The 23,226-nt window shown below is 43.4% G+C and overlaps 1 protein-coding gene across 2 annotated transcripts in view; it reads left to right on the forward strand.

The window, feature by feature from the left end:
* The window catches only part of Tshz1 (teashirt zinc finger homeobox 1), a 73,690-nt gene that overhangs the window by 8,836 nt on the left and 41,628 nt on the right, over positions 1–23,226 (forward strand). Inside the window, exon 1 of one of the 2 annotated variants that reach the window (XM_023700041.1) lies at positions 23,142–23,158. The exons of the other annotated variant lie outside the window; for it this stretch is intronic. The gene's annotated coding sequence lies outside the window, so the exon portion shown is untranslated. Of the gene's footprint in view, positions 1–23,141; positions 23,159–23,226 lie in introns of those variants that run through there. 2 annotated transcript variants of the gene reach the window in all.

Genomic DNA, 23,226 nt, shown 5'->3' on the forward strand with positions numbered 1-23,226 from the left:
GTGATTCATGGAAATGGAAGGTCCTGCTGTTCCTGGGAAAGCCATGCTGCTCAGTTGTTTACGTAGCACACCCTGAAATACAAAAACCTGAGCACTGTCAGGAATAAGGGGCCTGCAGAAAGAAGAGTTTTGTTGCCTTTTAAAATCTAGTTGTTAATATTTACCACTAGAGAAGCCTCGTGGAAGTGTGAAGATCTGCGGATGCAGGCAGGTCCCTCTGCATTTAAAACACTGTGCCTTGTGTCTAGTTAAAGTGATAGTTGACAGTGACTTGAAAGATTTGCTTTTTCACATATGTGCCTGTTTTCTTCGAAGATATAGAAAATAGTGCATTTTGTATGAATATGCGACCTGAACCTACCCTCTTTTACATTTTAACTTCACTGGAGAAATACACTGTTAAATTTATGGACTTAGGAAAACCCAGCAGTGTTGCTTACTGAGAATTGTAGTAAACAGGCCTCCAGTTACCATTTTTAATGGTTATTGTCAGGCAAGGAAAAAAGGGTCATTTCTAGAGGGATTTTTGAGCTCAGTTTTGCTTTGGTACTTCCTCTATTTAAATCACCTGCTTGAATTTTCTGGTTTGGGAATATCTGGATTGGATTTCTATTTTAATTAGCATTAAATTGTTTGTAGGTTCCATTGTTCCACAGTGAAATAAAACTAAAACGTTAAGGTAGAATCCCAACTTTGATGCTCTTTTCACTTCATGTTTCCTAGGGAGGCCTGTTAGCTAAGCTGGCTGCTTAACCTTTTCATGTCTCCAGCCTCTCATATCTGGCTTTGCTTTTGTTGTTCACTCACCACACTGCTGCAGCAGTCGGCAGTTTTCTTAGATGATAGACATTTTTTTTTCTTTCTATGTCCATTGTGTCTTCCTGAAATTCTGCACCAACAAGAGCAAGGATTTATCTTTTGTTTTTAAGGGGAAAGAGTCAAGAGTCAATTATGTCGTTGTAGATTTCACTGTTTTTATTTTCTCTGCAAAATATAATGCAGGGTTTCCTTTACTCTTGTGATCACAGTACATTCTGCAGGAAAATAGCCAAGTAGAATCCCTGCAAACTGTGGTCACAGGGCTGCGTCCTGTCCTGTGTGCAGCTCCCAGCAGGCCTGGGGGGACCATCCCAATATCGAATATGATGTGCCTTTGCAAATTGGAAATGTAAGCATGTCTGCATCAGCTTGCTCACTGTAGTCTTAAAAGGTGTGTTCCATAGTGCCTTTCTAGAGAAAATTGGTATATGGTAAATATAGGTCAAATGCTTGCATGCTTATAAATTCCACTCAAAAGCTGGCCCAGAGGCTTGAGCAGATAGGAGAGAGTAATGGTCAGGGACTGGGCTGAGTTGTAGAAAATTTGCTTGTAAAAAATATCCCTAGTTTTTAGTTAAAAGTAAAGTGCATCTTCAGCAAGATCATATGATGAAATAAATTAAATCAGCAGTGAAGGTCAGTACACACTCTGACTTGGGAATGTGAACTTTTCAGAAACCTGTATTTATTACATTTTACTATTTTTAAAAGCCAGCTGCAAGATTCATAGCAAGAAGTGGTGCGACATACCAATGAACACTGCCGAAGTGAAGGCTCTTTTCAAAGTGGTTAATGTGCCTTATTGGCGAGTCATCCCTGTGCCTGTGTCATTGTTACTGCTCAGCTTCAAAATATATGGATTTAAAGCGCAAGTATTGTGACTAATATTTATTTCAAGTACAGAACGTGTCACAGCAGTGGGGCATCCTATTATTAATGCAGTAAACTGTGTAATACTCTATAAGAGCCTGCCCTGCTTCAGTTCTTAGCTACATGAAAATAACAGTAAAACATGTCTCGTTTTCCCACTATGCTTTATTGTTACCTGGGAAGGTAGTGGCATCAGGAACAGCCAAATATGGACAAATAATATGACCATAAATAGTATCTTAGCATTACTATGCTGGGCATAAATTTTGAACAGCCCCCTCACTTTGAGAATGTACATATGTGTGTACATATGTGTACATATAGACATGTGTGCATAGTTCACATATATAGTTTAATTTTTTTTTTTTTTTGAGCGGAGAATCTTCCATAACTCCAGAGAGTAACGGGAAATAAGTATCCTAATAAATATTCTAAGTCAGCCAGGAAGTAACTCATACTGGTAGTATACAGTGCATTCTATAGAAAACACCAGTGCTGTCAATGAAACAGGTACGTGGGGGCTGAGGAGGAGGAGCACACAGAGGCCAGCCAGCATGGGGCGCTAATTGTGTGAGGGGAGGGTGCTACCTTGCACCGCACTTTATTCGCAGCAGAAAAGTTTCCTTTCTTTCGCTCACCAGGTGTCGAACTTGTATTATTTGTCAACTTGCAATCGTGATAAGAATCTGTTTTAGCGAAAGGAAGGACAAAGGAGCTCATACCTAGGCAAAGTGAGTCACACACAGGTCACTGTGAGTTGGTCCTTTGCTCCCGCTTTTCATTAACTACAGAAGTCAGTGTCTTGCAAGCTCTCAAGAAGGACTTAGGACTGAGGTGTTCACAAAAGATGCCGGATTCCCCTGTCTTCTTTTCTCTACCCCATCCTGTACTGGCTCCCTGGAAGCCAGGGCCTGGCCCCTCCTGCAGCTCAGGTGCAGTGCTGTGATAGCCGCCCTGCTGTTAGAGATCTGGAGGAAGGCTGATTTTTGTCCTTCCTTACCTCTGGCAAAATCTGAGGTGTTCATGATGAGAGTAAACTGCCTATTCTAGGTAGGCTGTGTTTAAACCCAGTCCTCAAAGACTCCCCCCACCACTCCCTGTTTTATTTTTTATTGTAGAAACAATTTTGAATCCATTAGGTGCCTGTGTATGTGGTAACCTAATCCCAAGGTTCTCCAGCAATTTGGCGAAAGTAGGATCTTGTTGTGGTGTTTGTCTAAATTTCTGGGAGTAACTGGCTGAAGGCATTAGGCTAGTGAGTCTGGCTTATTCTCAAAGGAGTTTTGCAAATTAATCACCCTGTGAGCTAAATTTGTTTATAGACATATTTGGAATGGAGGGGCCCCACATGGGATATGTTTTCTTCATTTGTTCTGCATGGCACCTGAGCAGAGTATTATGTAGGAGAGTGCTGCTTCCCCAGAACCACAGTACCTGATACCTCATGATGGGTGAGGGACATGAGGACGATCACATACTGGTTCCCCACTCCTCCTCCGGGGAACCCAGGACTCTCAGTTACTCTGGGAGTGGAGGTGGTAAAAGGGATTTAGGGAGCCATGATGTTATGTGTATGTATAAATTCATTTGTCTGTTTCTATAGCAATTGCTTCTTAAAAATAATTTAGTAGTTTAATACAAAAGGGGTAGATGCATTTTTATGTGCTCATAGAGGGAAGATTTTTTTTTTTTTTTTAGTTCCACACATGTTCACTTTTAATGGGTAATAATTACATCTTTGTATTTTGATATCAGGCTGGTTATGGGGCCTAATTTTGTAGCCAGTCTCCACACTGATTTGCTTATAACTGTTATTGTAGTGGGAGGGAGTCACAGGCCAGGCAGGGTCCCCTTCTGTTTTTCAGGTAAGCTAACACTTAAGAGGTCCTTCAGTTCCATTTTTACACACACACACACACACACACACACACACACACACACACACGCTTTCCTCCTGCGGGCCCTGGAATCAAATATACATATGGTGTCATGGTTAGGTCTTTATTGAAAGGCAGATTCCTTTAAAGAAAAAATTGTCTCCCTTTCCCCACCCCCGACCCTCTTTTTAAACGTCCTTTTCCCACCTCCTCCCTCAGTTTGTGGTTTGCAGGCCTGATTCTCTGCAGCCCTGGCCCTGTATGTTCAGGGAAGGCAGTAAAAATGAGCACTAATCAATCTTCCCGAGAGAAGCAATGGGCATTAGAAGGCCACTATCCTGTGACTAAACACACCCCCTTTATGGAGTGTTGGTACTAATAAAGGGCAGCTTATTACTGAGGCAGAGACCAAAGCCCGGATGAGGTCAACCATGACTGACAGTCATCAGTCATTCTTAATGATACTTTTTCCCGTGCTTTCTAAGGGATTCTGAGCAGAGTGCAAATCATTCGGGGTCATTCATAGTTCATGTACCCACAGATGGCAAAGGTTTTGAAAGACTTCGGTTTAAACTTCTTTAAAAAAAAAGATCCTCACTTTTTTTTAAAGGAAGGGAAAATACCCCAAAACAAAACATAGATTTTTCTTATTGGAACGTTTTCATGTTCTTTCAACCTAATAGATGTTTTACACACTGCGGTGCTTGTGCATTATTAAAAGAGACATAAATTTATGTTTTATGATGTCTGTCTTCTTTAATTATTACCTTTGATGTCTATTGGTGACTAAAGAGAGCTTAACAGGATTTCTTTCTCTTCTTAAATTTCGAAACGTGGAACCCAGCTAGTCCCTGACAGATGTCTGTTCCTCACCTTCAGGATTATTTTATAAATCCCTTTCTGATGAGCGGAAGTGTCAAATCAAGGACAGGTCATAAAGTAAAAGTATAAACCTTTTAAAGAGAGACCTTGGTAATATATAAACATTCTGCACACTATCTGAATTTTTTATGGACTAAAGAAAAATTATATTTCAGCTGGAGGAAGGGAGAAGTTTAAACACTAGCCCGTGTTTTAATGTATGATTTTTTTTTCCCCTCTTGCTCTCTTATTTATAGCCATCTAAGAAGCCATTGGCTTTATTGGCTATTTTAAACATTTTTATCCTGGATTTGGAGCCTGTCTGTTAATTGTGCGTGTTTACATTTGAAAGGCAGACTTTGTATTGATTCTTGGGTGGGGGGGTGCTGATGTGGGATACAGGTTTGAGTCTTTTTACTCATTGTTTTTTTCCATCTTGTACCAGGCCTCAGTTTCCTTAAAAAATCATTGAAGGGCTTAGATTACTAGCTATTCCACAGCTCAGTGATTCATTTAACCCCCTCAGTGGCACCTGTGTGGAAATCAGTGATGGGAAGCAACAGCTGTTTCCTCCCCACCCCCTTTTTTTTTTCTTTTCAGAAAATGAAATTATACTTAGAGAATTTACTTTTGGTAAAATTTGAGTTTTCATTATAAAATGGGAAATGAGCTGAAATCAACAACTTCTGGGCCCTTCTGCCATGTTCACGTTGAGATGTAAAGAAGTGTGTGCATGCACACAAGGCATTGTACACAGGGAGCACACGGGTGCGAGTACGGACAACAAGAAGTGCATAGGCCAGGGGAGATGCTTTTTGGGGTGCATCTTCATCCTCAGTCATGGGCCAGAAGACTGAAAATGTACCTTAGCTCTTTAAAGAGGGATTAGACGTTTTCAGTTTATCCAGCATCTCTTTAATGATAGTGTATGTGAAGCAGGCCTGGTACTAATCGAGTGACATTTTGGTGTTCCCAGGCATAGTGGCTCTGACTTCAGAGTTCCTTCTGTTGTAGGTGCAAATTGGTGCTCCTTTCTCCTGACCCAGAGGTGGCCCGGGTTTAGTGCTCTTGTCCCACAACCTCCACATGCCCCACTGTATGTCAAAAGGTGCCGTGTGACCACACCTGGTCTTCAGAGCCCCTTGGTTCTGGGGGACATTCATCAACATGCAGTGCTCATTAGAGCGCAGCTAAGCATCTGTGTTGGTGAGCCTGGAGGGGCAGGCTTTCTGAGGAGAGCTATGGGCCAGCTCACCCTCACGATGCCATTCGCACCCCGCACTCAACTGAAGACTTCTCTGGAGATGGGTTTTACTTAATGTTTATTGTGAGGAATGACTGTATCTAAACGTCATATAGTTTTTGGAAGTGAGTTTGCCTCAAAAAGTGTTGTGTTTTTTTTCTTTCTATTTTTGGATGGGTGAGAATACAGCCAATGAGAACCATTTGATTGGGAGGAAGTTTGCTTCTTATCTATGTGGATGTCAAATGCTAGTTTGGTAAAATGTGAAGCTTAAATTATGATTAGCTAAGTAATTAGTTTGGAAGTTAATGCTATCTCTGGAAAAATCCCCTTAGCAGGGATCAGATTTAAAAGATGTCACTTAATAGGTTGGGTGACAAAACTGGCAACTTATTTTCAAGGCAAAGTCCTATCTACCAGTATAAACATATTTGAAGCGTACAAATGTCTCAGATATTTAGATCAAGTATGTCCTGATAGAGGGGAAAAGTATCTGGATGCAGCTATTTGGTTTAGTTTTCTTGTGTAGTTGGTAGGTACTGTGTGCCTTGTGAAATGGGTCTCTGCACTATTTCCAGAACCTTCCATGTGTTCCCAGTGGTGAGCCTGATTACTCTCTGGAAGGCATCTATCAGACACTGTCTTATCTGTTTGTAAGGCAGCTCAGGCCCCGGATTTAAGTCATGGGTTCTGGCTACAAGTTAGAGTGTGATTAATAATTGACTAATGGAGCTTTTATTTATCACAGGCTAGCACATTTCGCCATTACTGAGTTAATTTATGTTAAGTGTAAGCTGTCGTTCAATCTGTTTTTCAACTTTTTTTTTTTTTTTAAATCCTAAGTCTATCTTTCACTTTTTGAGAAACAAAATCCTTACACAGGGCACAGACTCACTCGGTGCCAAAAAGTTGATTTCCTTTTCAGTGGAGCCATGCATCACCAGCCCTCCCAGCTGCAGTGTCAGCCTCTGACAGAATGACATGTGTCATTTATCAAAGGGGCCAGGCTGGGCCTTGGGAAACGCAGCCGACAAAGCCTGAGAGAGTTCATTTTGCAGTCCCCTCCTACCCTCGGAGCCCTTGCCAGGAAGCCTGTGTGTGTCTGTCTCCACAGCCTTACTGTAAGTCCTTCAGCGCCACAGAATTAACCCTCCCCACCTCAGCCTGCTGCAGCGAGCGCCCTGCTGCCCCGGAAGGTTCTGGGACCCAAGCGAGCAGTTGTTCCCACATCACTCTGCGGCACACCCCACAGAGTCCTGCTGTCCCCACTTGAAGTGCAGGCCTGTCCTCTTCCTGCTCCCCACTTTTTAGCAGGCTTTTTAAGTAAAGCCCTGGGTGCCCCTCAGAGAGTCAAAGTCAGAGATTTAAAGAACCAGCTGGAAAGCAGGTTCCCCACTCTTCAGGGGCAAGCGTTTGGTCTTATATTTATTTTAGAGCTTGTCTAATAAGTGTTTTACTCCAGGCTATTTTTGAAACTACCTACTAACGCCGCATAGATGTTTCTTCCTTCTCTCAGTTGCTTAGAATTTGTAATTTCATTTTTGCCTGTAAAAGCAATGAGATTCCAGTGTAAAACTTGCTAAAAAAAAAAAAAAAAAAAAAAAAAAAAAAAAAAAAAAAGGAGAGAAAGAGTTGCCTTGACCCCCAGATTGTTTACTTTTTGTGTGAGTCCTGAAACCACCAGAAAAATCACCAACAAGTGAAAACAAAACAACAACAACAACAAAAACCAGCCTGAGGAGAGCATGCTGTTAAAACATAAAAGCATTTGCTACAATAACCATTTTCCCCCTTCCTTGAAGAGTAGGGGTTTGCATTTTAATCATGTGTGAGAACGTGAGAAAAGTTACTGTTTGTCTTCTCCTGCCCCTTTGTACTGCCTGTTAGGCCCTTCTCCACTGAAGTTATTTACAATATCAGATATCATTTAAAGAGATAGCAGCGAGGACTGTAGCCTCAGCCAGGAACTTTCCAGAAAGAAGTCCTATAAATTAGCCTTTGCACAGGAGTGGCTGTTTCCTAGGCAGAGCTGGCCCTTTCATTTGTCTACATAAGGCTAATTTATTTTTGCAGCCAGATGTGGGCTGACAGCCATCACTCAGGGCCTCCTCCCCCTGCCGTTAGGAGGTCTGGAAGACAGTCACGTTTCCCATTTTACAGAATCCCCATCAACATTATTGAAGATGGATGTATCTTTAAAGCAAAGATTGATTGTGGATATCGGAGTTATGGTGTCATTTATCATGGTGAATATTATTTAGACTTGGGTTGTACAAGGCTGTAACTTGAGACACAGCCAGGGAGGGACAACCTGAAAACGCGGATCCATGAACTTTAATGGATGGATGCTTTTTTCAAAGCTCAACTCACTATAGCGTGATTTACTCTTCTAACCGAAGGGAAACAAGCATTTCAGTCTTAAAGGGACAGCAAACTGACTGTCCTGTTCAGTGTGTTCCCCCCGGGAAGGCAGAGGATAGTCAGAGCCAGGAAAAACTGCTGAGAAAGCTAGACTGGCAGAAGGGGCGGTGGCCCCGCCACTGTGGGAGAAGGGTTGTTCCCCAGCTGACCTCCTCCTCTGCCCGCGTGGTACCAGGATAGCGCTTGATGGAGGTGTGTTCCAGAGCTCGCTGATATGGGGAGACAGTGAACATGCTGTTTGGTTGAAGCCTGCTGCCCCCTCTAAGAGCTGCAGAAAGTGGCTATTTATATTCAGGAGACAGATGAAGCCTAAACTCTTCAGTGTCAGGAGCATGGTGCTTTGGGGAGATGCACGGTTATCTTTGTATTCTTGGAGGTAGCAGCATATGCAATATTAGCAATCTGTCGACCTAATTAATATCAGTCTTTTTTGCTTTGTGTCAGTATGGCATAGCTGTTGACATTGCTCAGCTGTAAGTTCCCAGGGAGCTTGACATACTGGACCAGTGTATCAGAAGTGGAGCCGCAGTTGGGCCTCACATTAGGCAGAGCCGGCCTGGACTGGACTGGACTGGACTGTCCGGCAAGTTTGTTCCTTCTTCTGGGAACAGATCCCAGGAGTTCATGCACAAATGCATGCCCCAGGAGCAAGAGGTGACTCTTGTTGTTTCTAATGAGTATTTTATATACCTGACACCTGAGGCTAACTTGTTAGCTGCTTGGGCCATAGCTCTGTGATCTCCAACTCATTTTGTTTATGGTTAATGTTACGTTTTTGTCATAGGGTACATGGTGGGCTGTCAAAGTGTGTGCAGGGTGGGCTACACGACACAGGTGTTGGGACTGTACAGAGCAGCTTCCAGGGTTGGGCTGATGCGTGGCACTTCCTGCAGTGGTGTTCTTAGGGCAGTCGGTTCATGACACCCTATAGGGGTGGTTACTGCTGGTCGGAGAGCCGTGTGCCCACTTGGATGACATCCTGCACGCTCCCTTTGGTTTCTTTAATTTGGAAGGAACCTTGTAATTATACTGTCTCTTGAACAAAAGTCATTCTTTCTTTCCAGCAGTGGACATATCTCAGCTTTGGGAGGGGGTACAGTGTACTACTGGGACTAGTTTTTAGTGTAAAGGGGACATTCCACATACAGTGCAACAGCAGCTACAGGAACATGTGTCTCCATTCATGCCATCATTTCCTGACTGTCGTCCCATTATGGTAGACTCTAAAAGGGCAGGGCTATGGTTTCTTTCTACTGTCTGGGCTGGGCATGGTGCTGGCACACAGTCCGAACCCCTCGTGCTTGTCTAGTGACTGACTTCCTCTGTGGAAATGCACCGGGCCCTCGAGGACAGGTAAGTATGCTGTCTGCTCCACTAAGCATGCCCAGAGTGCTGGAAATATTGGTGAGAAAGAAGAGAACCTTTGTGTTATTTCAAACCTTAATCCATGTCAGGTGGGGGACTGGTTTTCCCAGGAGCAGCTTTCCTTGTGATATCAGTCTAACCTGAAAAGAAAACACAAAACAAAACACAGTGTAACAAAAAGAGAGGGACAAAGAAGATGGTGAAAGAATTGCTAGCTCCTGGCTTTGCATGCAAGGTGAAGAACGGTGAAAGAACATCTGGAAAAATACAGGGCTCTGTTCCATTGTTCCACTGCTGCACTGAGGCACACACTTGGGGTGGTGAGGTTGGGTGTTTTACAGGGCAAATTCCAAGAGCACCTCTCAGTCTTATTGCAGTGTATAGGTCTGTGTTTACCTATAAGCCAAAAGCATACTTGTATTCCTTTTATGAATGTATGAAATAGCAACAAACAGGAAATAGTTTATCAAATTCGTGTGAATCATGGCATCTATAACACTGGCCGAGGTCAAATCATTACACTAAATATACAATAACCATTATTAATGTATGGGGCCCTCTGCCTTCCTTGTAATGTAGAACCACTGCTTCCTGATTAAATGCTGTTTGGGGAGGAGGGATTTCAGAGCTCCTCTGTCTTGAAGTGACTGACAGACGCTAGGGGAAGGAGACCTCGGACAAGCTGCATATTCAGATGGACACACCTTCCTAAGAAATAAGAAAGGAGAAAACAAAATCAAAAGTGGCCCAACTTCAGCACCCACGGCTCTGCATCCATAAGGAGGCCAAATTTATCATGGCGCATTATGGAGTGCAGCAAATGTCACGAAAACCATTGTTTTTTAATTTTTTTCTTGGAGAGTTTGAATGAGGTGATTTATGGTAGTTATTCATCTTAAGGGTCATCCATCAATTTTTAGTTGCTAGGCAATCAAACCAGCAGCTGTTTGCTTTGAATCAAGCTGAAAAGTTGTCAGTCACCACACGCAGGTATGACCTTACTGGGTGCAAACATCATGCGTGTAAAATTAAAGAGACGTTGTCTTTCTCCCCCAACTCCCCTGACTTCCCTGTGATTTGTTGGTGCAGCACTGGCCCTTTCTGGCTATTGCCAAGAAATAAGAACAAAGGAGTGCATGGAAAATTCCTTGACTGGAAACTTGAAAATATCCTTCATTCACTGTATTTTACCCACATTCCATGCTTGTGCTATGCAGGCAAGATTACTCAAGTAAATACCTCCGAGGGATGGGAGGTGAGTAAATGGTATTAGTATTTACAAAAACCACTGAAAACAACCCCATCTCTTTCCTGGTGGGAAAAAAAAACAAGCCTCAATGGTTGGCACTGGTTGGAGGTCAATCTGACAGCATTTTGGGTGAATGGTTGGTGGGTAGGAGAGGTGATGTAGTTTCTAAATGGTGGCAGAAGGTAGAAATGGCTCATTAGGTAGAGGGGGCACCCTTAGGTGCTTGGAACCCAAGGATAAATGTTAGGTTGCCTGGCAGGGTACTTGGCTGGACCTGTATCTCCCTCTGCTGAGACCTCAGGTTATTCATTTTAAAGTGGGCTTGTGTGAACCACATGGCCTATGAGCCCAACTTGCTTTGCCTGTCTGTCCTCACAGTGTGGCACTCCATCAGGTCAGGTGTGTGTTACTGTGGCCTTTGCTTGGTCACCTGGTGTTAGTCCTAGCCCCAAATCAGACCACACTCTGTATCCTTGCATTACTGTCACTTGCCTTAGAATGCGTCTGGAATCTTTTACATTTTTTGACTTGGAGGGGACTTTTCTAGATGCTTATTCCATGCTAGCTGATGTGTAAAAGTGTTTCTTGCCTGCTTTCTATACTTAGAGATATTCGTAGAGTTTCAACATTAATCCCTGGCAAAGAAAAAGGTGCATGTGACACCTTAGCTTTAGTAATTTAGGCCAGATTTCCCTCATGAGTGAACCTTCCAACAAGGACATTTTCTAATTTCTGAGATGGGTTTGTGTGCATCTGCATGGGTAACTGAAACCAATAAAGTTGAAGTCTTGGGAACTGTGTGCCATGCATTCTTATCTTATTTAATTCAAATGTCCTGCAGGACTGTTCTTCTTCCTATTTGCTGGTGGACCTCTAGACCATGTGGCTATAAGATGCTTCACTGTGCTGTGGAAAGTCCAAAATAAATTTAAATTGGGAACTTGATTTACCTTACTCAGTATTTTATGAGACTATTTTGAGTTTTATTTATCCGTTTAATTAGTATTTCCAAGTGTCTGAAGTAGTTCCTTGTAGTAGTCAGCCCTATAGTTGAGAAAATTTTCTGATCCAGACTTCTGGTAAACTAAAAGAAGCGGACGAAGTCCCCATTCACAAGTCAGGAAAGCCCTAAATCCCCCACTGGAAATTCTTGAGGCCAGATATGTTTCTGAATTCAGAATTTTTCAGATTTCTAGAAGGAAATTCAGTGCCTGTACTGTCTGTTTCACAGCATTCTCGGCTTAGCGGATCATGACTTTTTCCACGTGAGTATGCACACTGCTCAAGGTGAGGAAAGGTAGCCTTGTGTTTATTTGACTCTGCTACCAGTGAGTTCTGGTCATGCCGATTTGCAGCACCAAAGTCCAAGACTTGATCTGGACCGTGGGATCCTGGTGGAGGGATCACAAGTCTGTGTTAGCACACAGGCCTGTTTCTCAGACCTGCCTAGCCAGCCCTTGGCAGTGGGTTGGTAGCAGCTATGCTCTGGGCGGCAGCGTTGCAGTTCTGGTGTTCTGGGTCAGTCTCCTGGCTTACTGTGCTGTCATCGTTCTCTTTGATACTTTCCCCACACTCACATATGAAAGTGACATTAGTTGTAGTTGTATCTGTGTTCACCCAAAGTCCACTAATTATCTATTAAAAAATTAAACTTTAGAAACATTTGCTCCCAGTATAGTCTCACATTACTTGTGCAATTTTTTCTCACTTTGGGGGCCTGTAGAATTAGCACTGTAACATGCTGTACTTAGGAAAAACCTAAAAACGTCCCTAGGGCCATTCCACACATTTCTGTTGATTTTCCTGGTGGATATATTGACATAGGAGCAGTACTGAGAGAGATATCTTGCCCATCACTCCAGCTCTGTGAGAAATACACCAAACTCATGCTAGAGGTGGGCATAGGGTTTAGATAACCAACCAGCAGTTAACATTTGAGAAGCACAGATGTGTTGGGGTTCTTTTTAGTTTTGGAGGTGGGGTGAATAGAGACAGCCGAGTGGGTTAATGTGAGGAATCTGCAATGGCTGCTTGCATTGAGGATTAAATAATCCTACAAAGAAGCCACTAGCTTGTTGTTCAGGTAATCTGCTTACCAGTGATCTTCCTTTTCAAGAGCCTGCTCTGGGTCTCCTTGCATTTACCACTTGGCAAGCCTAATCCGTATCTGAGTTGCTGAGTCTATATCATGGTCCTTGCTTTCTGTTGAATACCTGCCGTGTGCAGTTTGTTAGTCTAGAAAACTTTTCCTCCTGCCGTTGGTTGGGAGGATTAATTACTCAATCGTTAAAATGCTTTTAAAAACACTTGTAGGTAGCATGGAAGAGTGTAGAGCTATTTACACACATATTTATGTTCTCTTTGCTCTTAGAAAGAAAAGGCCATTCTGGGGGCTTCGTTCTCTTTCATGTCCTATTTAGTGTCATTTAGAAGATATTCATTCTATGTGGGCTCCTCACCATGTGGACAGAGAGGAGCTGAGATATATTCTTCAGGTTTGGGAGGATCTTCCACATGCCTGTAGCTGGTGAGCACGCGACGGCTGGCTACAGGGCTGGCTTGTGGCAACTGGAGCAGGGACTGTGGGCCTGGTAGAAACAGGGCAGCTGCAGAGCCTTGATTGAGAATGACAGGTGCTGGTTCCTTCATACACTGCGCTTCCTCTAGACGTCCCTGGCTGCAATCTCTAGTTCTCCCCCCCCCCCTTTCTTGACATCTTTCTTTCCATCTAGTTTCGTTTCTCCCTATTCCCTCATAGCAATTTTCAGCCATAGAAGTATTCCTCATAAAGTTTTCACAGTTTTAAATGTTATTTTGCAGTGTTTTGTGCTCTTCTGAGGACAATTGCTCCAAAATCTAATAAGCCATAATAAATACAGTTCCTGAGAATGGGATGGTGGGGATGTGCAGGGAATAATAACGGCTTTGCCAGGCTTTTGTACGGTTATTTGGAAGGTTTTTTCCCCCATTAAGTTTTGCATCTTTTGCATATGAGGTGGCCCTTATCACTGTGCGTTTATGATGGTTGTTGGTTGGTTACCAAGTCAAATTAAGAAAATGCTATGTAGCTTTTGATAGTTCTATTAACTTTCCGTTAAATATGGCATATTTGCACGTGTGTTGTTTCTACAAACTTAGTTCAAGGTATCAAAAATATTTTTCCTCATATTTGCTGTTCATAAAACACTCGAGGGAGAAATTGTTTCTGTGATATTTTAGATGGGTCTTACAATAAATTTTAGATATTGTGGTATGCTGCAGTACCTTTTATTTCATTTTCTCAGTAGCCTCAGAACATCAAAAGATTCTATCTGTTGAAAAACTGCTTTATCTGAGCAATAATTATTAGGATTTTTTTATTTTTATTTTTTTATTACTAAAGGTAGAGGTCCCAGAGCCCAGGATTTGCAGTGCTCCCATGTTTGGAGTGTCCCTCCTTGCATTCCCATCGCTTATCTTAGAATGCTTCTAGTGTCTTTTATATTTTTGTCTTGGAAGGGACTTTTCTAGATGCCTATTCCATGCTAGCTGATGTGTAAGTGTTTCACTGGTATGGGGTGGTGTTTTACATGTATTAACTCATGTACACTAAAGTGAGGTTTTAATCAGCACAGCCTTCCTGATCATAAATCAAGCTGCCTTAAATCCTCCTCAGAACTAGCAGGGGGATGTAAATAAGAAATAAATATTGACATTAAACATATAGTCCCATGGTTTCTTGGCATGCTGGGGTGGGTCCTTGGCGCTTATTGTTACCTTTCTGGAATGTACCAAGGGGAGCCCAGGTTGTGCATGGAAACTTGTGTGGAGATCACTGGCATGGTTTGGATCTTAGCACCAAAACTTGCTGGCCCTGTGCTCTAGAGGGGTCCATTTCTCTTGAAATATTACATGTATTACATTTCTCAACTGGGAATCGGGACTAGCATAGCGGTCATGGATTCCTACTTTATAGAGTTCATTTGCCGACTTCTCCAGTTGTTTCATTCATTGGTTTGTTTATTCAGTAAACACTCATTTTGAATTCCTTTTTGTTTCCAGACAGTTCTAAGAAAAAGGGAAATAACTAAGAGGGTCCTTGAGGTAATGGATTTCGCAGGATGCCGAGAGTATTTTGAAGACTAAAGTGGTTATCAATATTAACTTTATATAAGATTTTTATTATGCGTCTTGTGGATGTAAAAATTTCATTGAGTAATGAAATAAATGCTATCAGGATTGAATATGGGAAACAAAAAATTCATTTTCCAATTTATCTCACCTGTCTTTTTTTCTTTGCCTCCACATAATTCAGCAGCAACCAGCCTGTTGCCACTGCCACAGGCAGTAGGGGAATCTTCCAGCTTTTTCCACAACCTGTCCAAATCCTGGCATTATTTCCTTTCAGCTTCCCTGTTTGCAGGTGGGAAGACCAGCTTACACTGTGATTTTGACTTCATCTGCACTCCTTGGGGCCCACTTTTCAGCCCCAGCATCCACACCTGTATGTACTTGGGAAGTTCAGTGTGGAGCCTGGTGTCCTGTGCTGCCTCCCACCCTGCTGGTATCAGCCTGCCGCTGGCCCTGTACTTGCTCACCTCGGCAGATGCATTCTCCCTCCCCTGCCTTCCTGGAGTTGTGAAGTCCACAGGGCTCTGGGTAGGTGCTGCGCTTACAGTCTCCCATCTCTTGCAGACGTGCTGCTTCACGGTGGTGGTCTCCTTGTGCCTCCTGTCTGGAAAGGGAGACAGAAAGCCTGCTGTCTGGGGACAGCTGTTTTTCAATAATATCCTCAGTGCTGCTTTTGTACCTTGGGGTTGTTAGAGTACTAAAACGACATGTGTTAAGTCCAGGAGTGTCTAACTTCATGACCTCTGGATCCTGCTGTCAGTTGTGAATGTTGTGATTTTTGTCTTCTCTCCTTAGAATCTTCCTTGAGTTTTGGTTGTTGTGGTATAGAGAACAGAAGTGGAATAGGAGTCGGGATGCCTGCATGCCCCCTGGCCCTTTTGCTAACTTGCTGTAGGACACCTGGGAGCACCAGTTTCTTCAGATAGTAAACAAGGAACATTCATCCAGGAGATCCCTAAGATCCCTTCTTGTTTGAATAGTACACATCTGGGTGGTTCTGAAAGCTCAGCCACACATCTGTATATTGATCTTAGGTGTGAAATAAAAATAAAATCATACCCTTCATATACATGCATGTATGTGTGTATATATGTACACTTAGGAGTATACATTTTGGTGTTCTTCTTTTGATTTCTCGTAACTCCAGTATTATTGTATAGTAGAGATTAACTACGCTTCATGACACTGAGCTCCAAAGTTTAGAATTTAATTTTGGTGGTCCTGAGAGTGCTTTTTTTTTTTTGAACTAGGGTTTGAACAGTCCAGTGAATGTGGAGCCTGGGGCCTTGTGTGTGGTAGGCAAGTGCTGTACCAGTAGGCAAGTACCTTGTACCGTGGTAGGCAAGAGCTACATCCCCAGCCCTTTTATTTTTTTTATTTTGTGACAAGGTCTCCCTAAATTGTTTACTTTGGCATTGACTGTGTGATCCTCTTGCCTCAGCTTCCTGAGTAGCTGTGACTGCAGATTTGTGTAGCTGTACCTGGCTCGTACTTTAGGAACACATCTCATTTTACCCTGTGTCTGAATTTGGAATTTAGCCAAGCTTTCATGAGCTGGCTTAGATTTTGCTTTTAACTCTTGTAAGCTACCTTGTTGATGTTATACTCTGAGTTTGTGAGGGAAAGTGACATTTCATGTAGACATCAAGATGAGACTGTGTGCAGGGCTGGATTGTCCTAGACACCAGTAACTGCAGGACACAACTGTTACACATCATGTAGCTTCTTGTGGTATATATGGACTCTGTATAGCATTGACATAGGCCTCTCCTGTTGCTGCTTGTGTGGGGTACATGGAAGCCCGAGACTGAGTTGCTTATCAAGAGCATGGGTGTGGCTTTGTATTCAGTGGAGCCCCTCAGAAGAGCTCAAGTGAGTGACACCTCAGGTTTACCTGTGTGAGATGAGGACTGGATGAAAACTTGTGTGTTTCCACAGTGTAAGGGGAAGATCCGGGGTTTTCTTTCAGGGGAGAGTTAAGAGAAACAGCACATTTAGTATGTGGGTGGCTAGTTTGAGAAAGGGACTCACAATAAACAATAAATCTTATGTTAAAATCATACTTGTGGGTGTATGGTCTGGGGCCTGAACTGAGAGGAAGGCAGGTTCATGCTCAGCCTGGGCAACTTAATGAGGCACTGTCTCAAAATAAGAAATGAAGAGTGCAGGGGATATAGCTCAGTGCAAAGGCCCTCAGTTCAATACTGAGAACCACAAACAAAGCAAAACGAAAACCAAATATGACAAAATGAAACAAATAACAGCATTATTAATCAATTGTCAGATACATGTTTTCCTTTATGTTTCCACTGTGTAGAAGAGCTCTTCCTTTAGCACGGATAATGGGACGTTGTCTCCCATTTCTGACGGTTGGGTTCAGTTGCTGCACAGGAGGCTTCACAGTAGCAGGCTTTGCCTTTGTCTGACCTGGCTCATGCTGCGGCTGGTGCAGTGCTCAGGGGAGCATCGAGAGGTTGGTGGGGGAGGCAGCAGCTTCCCCAGCCCCAGGAGACATCGGGCTTCTGGCAGTTTAGATCTCGTGGATGCTGGGGGATCCTGGGGCTATGGGAAGAGCCGCCAAGTGAGAGGCACTGCGGCTTCTTCGCTGCATGGTAAGTCCACCTGTGTGTAGGATGCCTTTGCTAAGACAGTGGTCTTCAGCATGTGAGTAGTTGACATTTCTGTATTAATATTTTACATTCAAATTTCAAAGGTGCCCAAATCTAAGCAACTTTGGAATATCTAAAAATTTGCTTTTTGTCTTTTCCTGGGAAAGGTGGTTAAAGAATGATTTCATTATGGACGGTATGAACATCTCGATCATGCATTTGGTTTAATTTGCAAATTTAAATTATCATTTTAAAACACTGGTTATGAAAGAAAGTTCTTATTTTTTACACATATTCCTTTGAGAGAGATTAAAGCCCCATCTGTTTTTTTTTTCTTTTTTCTGGGCTTTAAGTTCCTCTGTCTCTGCACAGTGCATACTCAGATCTGCTGGAAAGCCTAGCCGCAGAGTAGTCAGTGCAAGGAGCTGCGCTGGAACTTGTGCCCAGCTCGCTCCCTGTCCAGAGAAATCCCTGCATTTCCTGACAGTTCTCAGTCTGTGGCAGGGTCATTTGTTTCTCTGCTTTCCTTTGTCATGTGTTATGAATATGGGAAAAATAGGATTAAAGTGTTTAACACCCCTCTCCATGGGCCCAGTGGTAGAATTTATCCTTCAAAGATAGTGAACTTTTGACCTTAAGAAATATAAATATCCTTGGAGAGTCTAACATTTAAAAAAGTAAATTGTGGTTTTGCCAAGCACATCTAAACTTGTTTTACTGCTGTCTCAAGTATGGAATTTTATTTTTAAAAACTACCCTCACTGCTCCTTATGTATAGTTTTAGACATGTCATTTTCTCCTTCAAAGTGGTGTTTCTGTAACTTTCAAGGACAGTAAATGAGTTTTTAAAGGGAAAGAGAAAAAAATGCTACTTTTTTTGGGCTAAGCTTGGAATTTTTGTGAGTTTTTTAGATAAGCTGAGTAGCCTAGTGTTCTTATAAAACATCATGGTTTAGTAAAGGGCTAGGTTCTGTGAGTGTCTGAAGGCCTTGGTCATTCGGGAGCTGCCTGCAGTGCACGGTGCGCTCACAGGTGCCACCTGAGCCCCTCCTTTGCTGAGAGCAGTGCTGTTACACCTTCTCTGGTTCTCTCTCTCTCTCACCTAGCCACAGGCTGTCAGCTGCATAGATGCCTGTTAAATTCCAGTCCTCATCAGGGACGATGCTGCCTGCCTGCTGCGTGCTCCGTAGCCCGTCTGGTACTTCAGCCTGCCCTGGGGTAGTCCTCAGTGCTAGAGTCCTACTGGATGTGAACACTGGTGTGTCGTCACTGTCTTCTCCTTCCCTCCTTCTCCTGTCCTCCAATGGGAGATCATTGCACAGGGTTGTAACTGTTACAAAGCTGTTCCATGTTGATCTAAAGATTGCTCAATACCTTTTAACAGCTAGTCAACCTGATATTTAGGTTAATACACTGGAGATGTGGCTCATTTAGGGAATCTTTTAAGTCTTCAGTGGATTTTCTGGTATAACAAGACAGTAGCTCTGCCTGCTAGTTCCCGGGCAAAATCCTTATCATGTGCCCTGATAGTGGGTGATCCTTTTCTACCCTTCAATAGATACTGATTGAATGTGGGAAACCAGTCACAAACAAACCATGTGCCCACAAAACTGGGCCAGCTTCCTAGTAAGCACTGGAGGTGGTACAGCATTTGGGCTTCTGGAGTGGAACACATCTGGAGTAGAGATGTGTTCTGCCCCAGTCCCAGTGGGTCCCAGTGAAGCTGCAGAATGTGCAGTAGGATTAGCTACCAAGGAATGCTCTCATCTTTGTTTCTGATTTACATGTCTACCTTCTTTCTCTGTCCTCCTGTTATAGGGTCACCAGTCACTGGATTTAGTAGCTATCATCATCTAAACATGTCACCCTAACTAGTCATATCTGTAAAGACGCTATGTCCAAGTAAAGGCACATAGTGGGTTGATACCAACCTCCTCCTCCTCCTCCTCTTCCTCTTCCTCTTCTGGAATGGATGTACAGATATAACTGATTTGCTTAGGACATTTTGTACGTAAACCAGCTATTATTTTGGTTTGACAACTGATTGTTACTAATAACTGGCAGCATCATCTTAACCACTTAGTAATTTTTGAATTTTGCCACACTGAAGTATGAAGGAATTCACTTATCCCAGGAGTACGCACAGCAGTGCCTCCCGATCAACTACAAGGATCCCTTCGACTTTATCTGATAGAGATAATAATATAAAAGTGTCCCAAATTGCTTATCCTTAGGACCTTTGCAGTGTGGTGAACTAGGGAATTACCTTGAAAGAAATTGAGGCTAATAAATGAGTGTATCATATATTTTCCTAAAATTTGACAACTGAATAGTGAAATATTTCACCTGTTTGACTTGGGTTATAGTGCATCATTTTCACACAAAATGATCTGATGTCTGCAGTAGTAGTAGATGTCACAGAGCTAAGAAATTCCCCATGTGGGGCCAGAGTGTGTAGAACCCGAGTCAGCAGAAAACTCTCATCAGATGTGTTGATGGGGGTGTGGCTGGCTCAGCGGTGAGCAGCCTTGATGTCAGTGGGAAAGGATTGGGGGAAAGATGCTAAGGTGTTGGCAGTTGGGTTTCCTGGCCTCATGCTTGGCTTTCTAGCAGGTTACACTCATGAGGTTCAGGTAGTGTGTCCCTAATATTCATGGGACCTGGGTCTTGAAACCCACTTCCTTCCCTTCCCAGTCCTGGCTCCTCTGTACCATGCAGGGCCCCATCAGGGAACTGTGTATCACTTTCACCTGCACAGGGCTCTGGTTCCTACATACTGTGCAGCTCCTGCAGGGGTTGGGCTTTGGGATGCTCTTGAGATGTGGCTCAGGGAATTCCAGTTGTAGGGTACCTGGGACACAATTGTTGTGTGGACACCTTCCCTGGGGCCCCCAAGGTTCGTCTGGCAAAAGCACAGGCTTTACAGGTTTAAGGGTTTCAGTCTATTCTCATTCTCCTGGGCTCTTATGTCACCTTTGGGTGGGAGAATAATTAATATAATAATGTGGTTCTCTTGGCTTTAATTCCTCCATTTGTGAGTGTCTGCTGCCCTGAGATACTTTCCTGGAGACTTAGAGAAATGCTCCAGTTCACAGGTGGACTGGTGCCCTCCACGAGTGCACAGGTTTGATGGAGGAGGAAAGTGTTCATTGTGCACAACAGAAGGGTCTCTGATAACTTGTGGGAAATCAGAGCCCCAACGAATGGATAGGGGAGGTGAGATCAGGGGTCTTGCTAGCGCAGGCAGATGGATGTGAGTTGTTTGAAGGGTGAATATAGTGTGGGTTTGCCGTGTGCAGTGGCTGGAAAAGGCCCCTGTCCTGCCACGTTTGCAGCAGCACTTGCTGGCCACGTAGGAGGAGTTGAAGAGTGTTCAGATGCAGAGAATGACAAACACCCCACGGTTTCACTTGGAGCATAAATCTTTTGACTTAGCAGCTCCAAATTAGCCTGAGAGTCCAAACTTTTTTTTATGTACTTCATGTGTACACAATCCTCCTTTGAGTTTTACTTGGATAGTTTTCCTTTTTTTCAGAATTATTAATATGGGCCTTGGCTCAGGCTTTTCAGCTATAACAACATGTGCATTTCTGAAGGGGCAGGGTGTATGGGAAAAAAAGGGCCAGACCATTCAAAAGCCTTGCAGCTTGATAAAAATAAAATCATGAAAAACATGACGAATTTCTAGTGCAGTAAACATGGGTTCTGCATTAGAAAAAGGTGATGTAGCTTGCTGGAGAGGTATAAATAGATCACAAGAAGGAGCAAGCAGAAAAGAAATTCAGGGGTTTCCCTGCACCCTAGTAATTCTGGGGGAGTGAGCTTCAGCACTGCCATTGGTGGCCCTCACACGAGGGTGCAAACATTTTTGTACTGGTGAAAACCTGTATCAGCCAATGTGGTGTCCTATCAGCCTGACTGTGTGTCTTCGTTGGCCATAGAGGACCAGCTGGCCCAATTACACAGCCAGGAGTGGTAGCAGGTGGCTCCTGCTGGTTTCCTCCATCCGCACATGCTGTCGGGTCAGAGTGCAGGTGTGGGCAGCTCCTTGCATGGTGGTTTCCTTTGCCCAGCTGGGGTGAAGTCCAGACCTGCGTTTTGGCTGGTGAGGAAGGCTTTGGGTGTCCTTGAGCACACAGCACCATCTTGGGCCTGCACTCATGCTCCTTGGGAAATGGATTTCCTTGCAGGTCTTGCTGGTGGGCCTTGCAGACAGGGGTAACAGGTCCAAAACGAGGTCTTAGGTAAGAGTTGGCTTAGATGGCTAGACAAGCAGAGAGTGCTTAGTTGAATTATTCCCAAAGATTTATAATTCAACCCAGACTATAGTAAAGTTCTTCTCTCACATCTCTGTTTCTGTCCCTTTGTCTTTCTCTCTGCCTCCAGTCCATCCCCCCACACACACCATAGGCGAGAAGTCTTTTAAAAGTTAATGAAGGAGTTTCAGTGGAACCCTATTAGATTTTCCTTCCATTAAATGCCTGGTACAGACTTTTAATGGATGTTTTAACTAGGCATTGTTATCAAAAGGACTGTTGCACAAATTAAAACCAGTCCTACAATCTGTGAAGAGAAACTGGATTTACTTTTTGCCTTTAGGTAAAAAAGAGAAAAGGAGGAGGTGAGTTCCTTGTCAGTATTTTTAGAAGTTGGATTCAGGGAAATAGCCAGGGCTTCCTAAAGCTGGGGAAACAAGCAGTGTGCCTAGCTTTGCAGGTGTCCCTCCTTAAAGAGAAGGTTTTTCCAGGAGCCTACGGGTTTTTAAGGGTATGCTAGTGTTGCTGAGTGATTATTTGATTGATATTTCAAATATGACTTTGGTTCTTAGGAGAGGGCGTCGTGTTTCCCATTTGTAAACATAAGGAGTTCTATCAGGAGGAGATGTCAGGTTAGGGGCTGTGACCTGACCTGTCTCTTACACTAACCACCAAGAATATAAAATGTTTAAAACTGCTGGAGTTTTGATTTCTCATTTTGTTCTGCCTGATTTTAGTGAATTTCTCCCCTTTTCCACTATAAAATTTTATCAAAACTGCAGATTTTGTGTTTCAGGTCTGGGATTTCTTGTCTGCTGCAGGCAGGTACTAGAGCAGAGGTGTGAGTACTGTATTCCCCATCCACACCTTCATTACAGGGTAACTGCCACTTAATTTCTATTGCAAATTAGTCATAATTGTGGCACTTAAAGGATACCAAGTTCGCTAATGGCTGGTCTTCATGTATCATAACAGGAAAAAGAAGTTGTGTTTTGTTTTACCAAGAGCAGTTCTAATAATTCTTTGTGTTCCTTGATCAACTCTGTGCTCTGACTTCTATGTACTAGCACAGCTCTCTGGAACAGTTATAAAACCAGGCAAGGGTGGCCCTTCCCGTGCACAAGCCAGCGCTCCAGGTTCTTATCCAGATGGGTGTTTCAGACTTCACTCCTCTGAAGTGGACATTTTAAAAGGAGTCAAACACAGGGTGTTTGTTTCGTGGACACTTCCTATGAAAAAATCAGCTGCAGTTCTCTGGAAGGACGTTGGCTAAGAGGCACGTACTGTACTGGTCAGAGCTGTCTCAGCGCAGTGCTATGATACAGCTGATGTGTTTGTGTCCCGTGACAAAAGGGAGGGAGTCTGCACCCTTGCAGTGTAGGCGTGTCTCTGTGCATCCTCACCTCAGGATGGTGGGCGCCACCCTGGGAGCCTGTGTTCTCTGTTGAACCTCTGAGAATGCATCTCTGGTTTCTGTGGTAGGCACACAGACAAGAAGGAAGGGAAAGGAGGGTGGGAAGGAAGAGGAAGAGGGGGAGGGAGGAAG

Source organism: Octodon degus, unplaced genomic scaffold, assembly GCF_000260255.1.
Source record: "Octodon degus isolate 3935 unplaced genomic scaffold, OctDeg1.0 scaffold00120, whole genome shotgun sequence".
NCBI lineage: Eukaryota > Metazoa > Chordata > Mammalia > Rodentia > Octodontidae > Octodon > Octodon degus.